Raw genomic sequence first — 6,547 nt, forward strand, 5'->3', positions numbered from 1 at the left:
TGCACAAGTATTTGTGTAAATGAGTATGTATATTTAATGTTACGCTTTGTCAACGTTAAGATTCTTTTAAATATGCCAATTAAAAAGTACTACAGGCTTTCTCCAGGTATTTATAACTTTATTAAAATTATGACAAACAAAATGACAAATGCTTACTTTCACGAGCGCTCACGTATTTGCAAGCTTTCAGTGGGAATCTCTTGAGTGAGAACAAAAGAAGTTTAAAGCTGACTTCTGGGATTTTTAACAGTTTGATTCTCTCAAGTCTGCAGTCAATGCATCCTCGAGATCAGGAACACATCCGGGTGCTTTCATGCATTCTCTGAACTTGCGTTCTTGAGTACTGGAACCAGACTTTGACGGTTGATGATGACGTAGTATGAGAACACAAGGATGCAAGATTGGTTAAAGGGGACCTATTATGCCCCTTTTCACAAGAAGTCTCTGGTGTCCCCAGAATGTGTCTGTGAAGTTTCAGCTCAAAATACCCCACAGATCAATTTTTATAGCGTGTCAAATTTGCCCCTATTTGGGTGTGAGCAAATACACACTGTTTTTGTGTGTGTCCCTTTAAATGCAAATGAGCTGCTGCTCCTGGCCCCCTTTCCAGAAGAGGGCAGAGCTTTAACAGCTCATACAGATACTCAACAACAACAAAGCTGGAGAATCTCCCGCAGCCAAAATGATGATTGTCAGTAACAGTGTTCAGCCTTACATTGTTCAAACCGGAGTCGGACACTGATGAAGAAACTCAGGAAGAAGTTACAACTTTGAGAATGCACCTAGACATTCCTGAATGGTTAGTGGATGAATTTATGTTGTTGCTGTGGAGTTGATTCACCTCATCGACTAGCATGTGCCGTCATGTTAATCTTTTGTGCAAATCCAGCGTTGAACTGACCCTCGTTTGTGAAGCAGTCCGGCGTAAAATGACGGCATGATAACAACACTCTACTACAACAACTCTTCCTCTTCTCTAAAGCAGCCCAACTCCCTTTGTTGCGTGTTCTCGGGAGCAGGGTTTATGTAAATTTTTGGGTTTGTGATGTCACCAACCCAGGAAGAAGCTCGTTGTAGTCCCTACCAGCCGTTTGTTGTAGTCCTTCAAAAGAAATTTCTGTAAAAAAAAAAAAAAAAATGCATTGAACTTTGAGCGTCGTAACTTTCCAGATGTTGCTATGCTCTAACAGCAACATTACACACTAACTAAAGTTAAAAAAGTGAAATCATAATCAACCACCCCTTTAAGAACGCATATTGAGAAATGAACAATATCTTTGAACACAGCTTCAGGGTCTGTAATATATCATGCTTAATATGTCTGGTATTTTACAAATTATGTGATAAAGTCTGTAATGGATATTATTTAGTGACACAAAGTAAACATGATATCACAACATTACCCAACACAGGATTCCTGGAATAAAATCAGAATACCACTCTAAGAACCCCGACCATGTCAGAGAGAGAACAAGGAAGAGATAGTATGTGAGTATATGTTAGAAAAAAGCCACTCAAGCATGTTGGTTTGCTGGTCGCAATGCAGTTCCAGCTGAGCAGCGTATGGCCGGAAGATTCATAAATGGCTGAGCCAAAACCCAGACTTCCATGTTTGTAAAATGATACCTCATCACAAAACCACAGCCTATGGCCTGTCAATACTTATCAGCAGGATACACTGAGGGCCACAGAAACCTGCCTTTACAACTCTCCCTTTGTAGATTTTTTCTATTTACACCCCTTAAATTATGTTACTTCGGTTTCTAATGTTCAGTCAAAAGCACAATTCTTTTGATTTCATTGTAATAGCATGGGAAACTAAAACTATTTTTCTGAGAAACAATTATCAGGACTGAGTCAAGCTACATTCAGTGGCACAGTTAGCATAATGACAGTCTTTACTGGCTGAACAATACACAAACTTGTTTTAATCTCTTCTGTTCTACGGCAAAATTATTGCAGATTCCTGGAAAGTTTCATTTATTTGTGTTAGTAAGCATTTTTGATTCCTATCATACAGGCTACTTGCTGTTATGGACAAATTGTGCAACTCTAGTCTTTTGAGGTTACAAAAACAGAACACTATTTGAATACTAACACCCCTACAGAACTTTCTCTTCCTTATCAGCAGTCATATAACACTAATTATAATCCTGCAGATGCCCAGGAGACCTGCCACACACCTAAGAAAATGCAATGCCCTCCAATAATCTGCAGTGCAAAACAGAACGTACCCTGATACTCATGGAAAAGTTTTTTGGTGCGTGCTGCATAAATGCACCTGGCAAATTTACCTCACAAAATGTCACATGATGCTGTCTCGACCAATGAGCAGGCTGCTCAAGCAGTGCATGAAAATAAATGAGGGCAGCGAGCCCCCTGCGCTCCACGCTTTATGGTGCTTCACTTCAGGGAAACCATGTGACTTTCCAGAGAGGGGGAGAGAAAGAAAAGGGGGGAGGGAGAAAGAGAATGACAGTGGGGAGGGTCAAGAGGAATAGGGTCAGAAAGGGATATTTGAAGATGGATTTCTTGGCAAAGAATGCATGAGGAGAAAGTATAAAGGAGAGTACACTTAAAAATATGTGAGTAACATTGGAGAGAGTACCTCTGAATGAGATCTGCATGATTAAATATCACATCAAATAAAGTTGAAAAACTGATAATTAAGTTGCATGATTTTATATATATAATATTATTTAATATATTTAATATATACTATTTGCTATAAATATATAAAATTATATCATTATTGGAAGCCATCTGTATTTTTTTAATTCTGTTGCAGAAATCACACAAGTTTCTAAATCTAAAGGGATTGTCAACACCGAAAATTGTGTCATCATGTACTCATTTTTCCAGAGTAACACAAACAATTACTATCAACATGTGAAAGTTGCTCTTTTATATACAACGGAAATCAATGTGGATTGCGGACTGTCAAATGAGGTCAGGAACTGATATAGGACCCCAAACTCTAAATAAAAAACTAAATAAAACCATACAGCTAGAATAACACATCTTGCACCAAGTTGTGCAATGTAAAAATTATCTGTGCTATCAAATATCAGTCATATATTAGCTGATTCTGTATAGGCGAAAGCAACTGCAATGAATATAATGCTCCAATAGTAGTTGGACCATAAACACTTCACAGAGGTTACTTTGCTATAGTTAATATTCATAAAATCTACACCACATTTTTTGCCTCCTGTACCAGCTGAACTAACACACCTAATTTGCACTTTTGCACTCACCTGCTTTTCATTTCATTTGTTTGGATTTTGCAAGTTTGAGGTTTTGCATAGTGGAAGGCATTGTGAAAAGAATTTGGGCAGGCGGATACATACACAAAATGTTCTCTATTCACTTCCCGATTCATAAGAAAGAGCCTGATGATTATGAAATGTATAGAACCGAAAAAGCTAAATATTACTGATATTGACAAAGAGGAAGTATAGAGGATGTTTTTTTCTATGGAAGCTATTTTGAAGGAAAAACAAAGAAGAACACACAACTGGAAAATCTATGTGGCTCACTTAGCAGATTGTAGTTTGCAAACTTTATAAGGTAATAAATATTATGCTAAGTCAGAGTAACTTTTGACTATTTTACTGGATTGTCAATGTTTATGTAATCCATACATACATAAAACCTGTTTTGCACAAAGCCTTGTATTGCACAAAGTTTCAGACCAGCTCTGCGGAAGTAAAATGAACTTTGCAGTACAACCTTGAGAAAACATGCTTTTGGAAACTAAATTAATAGCATAATTCCATCAAACTGTCCCCAAACTGTCCCTAGCCAGCAAACTTGGTGAAATTTTGCACACACTACAAAGCCTTTTTGACAGGAATCAAACGCTAAGTCACCCACACAGATTATTCGTAAGCAGTTTTGTTTGGACCTAAAATTATTGCAGTCCTTATTGGGAATATGAAGAAGCTTTACACCACAGTCTCTGGTCTGTTGCAAAAATTGTGCTCATGTGCAATAAACATTCATTAGCCAAGAAGTCACATGACTGTAGGCGGACCTTAGTCGTAGTTTCTCGACAGAATGTTCTAACCGTAAAGGGTGAGCTAAACAAAGGCATTTTCAAGCATCACCAAAATCCTTGAGATTTGACTTCCTCTACGGAACTGAAGACAAAAGTACCACAAGCTTCAGGATGTCTCTGCTGGATGTTATAGGTCACACAGTTGATCCTGGGTGGTTTGGGAAGTTGGTGCACTTTTAATGTTTCTGGACTAATACAGGTGTTGGGTTTTTATAAATGCAAACTTACAGGAACACAGTGGATCCTTTCAATACTTAAAACTACCAAAACAGCAATTTGATTTAGGATTTTATTTATTGGGACCGACTGAGAAGGATAAAAAAAGTTCATAATGATCAATTAAATAACTTTCTGTGGAGGATAATTTTTATTTAAATAATTTAATTATTTTGCTCACCAAGTCTGCATTTATTTGACAAAAATACATTAAAAACAGCAATACTGTAAAATATTATTACAATTTAAATAACTATTTTAATATATTTTAAAATGTCATGACAAAGCTAAATTTTCAGCAGTGTCTTCATGTGTCACATGATCCTTCAGAAATCAATCTAATGTTTTGCTGCTCAAGAAACATTATTATTATGAGTGTTGAAAACAGTTGTACTGCATAATGTTTTAGTGGAAAATACAGGATTACTGCTATTTTCATTCTAGATTCTTTGATGAATAGAGTTCAAAAGAACATAATTTATTTGAAATAGAAATCTTTGTATCATTATAAATATCCTTACTGTCACTTTTGATCAATTTAATACATCCTTGCTGAATAAAAATATTAATTTCTTTAAAAAAAAAAATCTTACCGACCTTAAACTTTTGAACGGTATACAGTACTGTGCAAAAGTCTTAGGCCACCACCAGCTTTGTTGTTTTAGAAAAGTTTTAATGACCACCCATATTTATGTTTTGACCTTTATTACTATACAAACAGTAAATACAGGAAATATGTAAACAAAATTCCTAACAAAATGGCTTCATTAAGCAAATCAGTATTGTGACCTCCGGGACTTCTTCCAGTTTCTCAAAGAAGAAAATCTGAGAAACTTCTCATCAGATTTTGAAAGTTTTCTTGGCCTTCCAGTCCTTTTCCATCCCATTTAGGTTTAAGACAACCAGGTTTCTAAAAATAACTGTAAAAAAAATTAAACAAATTTACACAGTAAAATACTGTTTTCCATTGAAACAGTAATATACCTTTAAAACAATGCATTCTGGGTAATATTTGATGAAAAAAAAAGAAGAAAAAAAGAGGCCTATAGGCTACTTTCGTGAAAACAACAAATAATACTACCCAGAATGCATTGTAATATACAGCGGTAATATACTGTAAAAACAAAAATGCATTCTGGGTAATATTTGTCATTTTTGAGAAAGTAGCCTATAGGTTATTTTCTCAAAAACAATAAATAATATTACCCAGAATGCATTGTTTTTACTGTATATTACTGTGTAAATTTGTTACTTTTTTTTTTACAATTATTTTTTAGAGTGTGCTCAAGTGTAAGGGGAGGTCAATAAATATATATAGAAGTAATTTTTTTTCTGTATTTTAATACAGAATGTATTAAATATTTTAATGTACAAATTTCCTGTATTTTCTGGTTATATTCTAATAAAGGGACTGAGAAATAATTATATATGGTCATTATACCATTGCTAAAACAACATCTAATGGTGGCCTAAGATGTTTGCACAGTACTGTATTGTACTTGTATATGGTAAATGGTGGAGTTTAACAAGGCCTGACCTCTGACCACATGCATCATTATGCAACATCTTCTGACTAATTACGAAATATAACGCCATCCACAGATAAGCGTGAACTTTATTGGACATGCACATTGCAAACATTGTTCTGGTGCCAAGCCATGAGGGTAACACCTCATTTACCGCATTCTCTTTTGATTGAGGTCATTACTAAGAGTGTGTTGACTTAAGGGAGACAGATTGCACCCCTGAAAGAGAAAGTGGAAGAACACCACCCATCGTCCGCAAACAACAGCAGCTCATTTGTGATATACACATTTGTATGGTCTATTTTCAGCCCCAGGGTTTATGGTTATTGGAAAGGCGTTGCCCTCTCTCTCCTTTCCGAGAAGGAGTCAATATTTCTCTGTCTCTCCCTCCATTCACAGCTAATCCAATTTAATGTCAGAAAAACGGTCCAGCTGAGAGCGGAATTGCATATTTCTAAGACATATAGAGCAGTGCATATACACACACACACACACAGAGCAGCTGTGCCTCCTCAGCTGAGAGCAAATGCACGGTGGCAGGCAATTCTTCTTGAATGTCGCTTCTATTGTCTGTCGCTGCAGTTTTGTTATCCTGAGTTCCTGCACTCAGAAGCAGGATGCAGCAGCTGCAAGAGCATTTGCAACGGTCGCATCACGTCGCTGTATTATGCAGATGAGACCGAAGGATCTTGGAGGAAATGGAAAACTCATGTCTATCGGTAATGCAGGGCTTCCTTATCACGAA

The sequence above is a fragment of the Ctenopharyngodon idella genome, chromosome 12 (genome assembly GCF_019924925.1).
Source record: "Ctenopharyngodon idella isolate HZGC_01 chromosome 12, HZGC01, whole genome shotgun sequence".
Taxonomy (NCBI): Eukaryota; Metazoa; Chordata; class Actinopteri; order Cypriniformes; family Xenocyprididae; genus Ctenopharyngodon; species Ctenopharyngodon idella.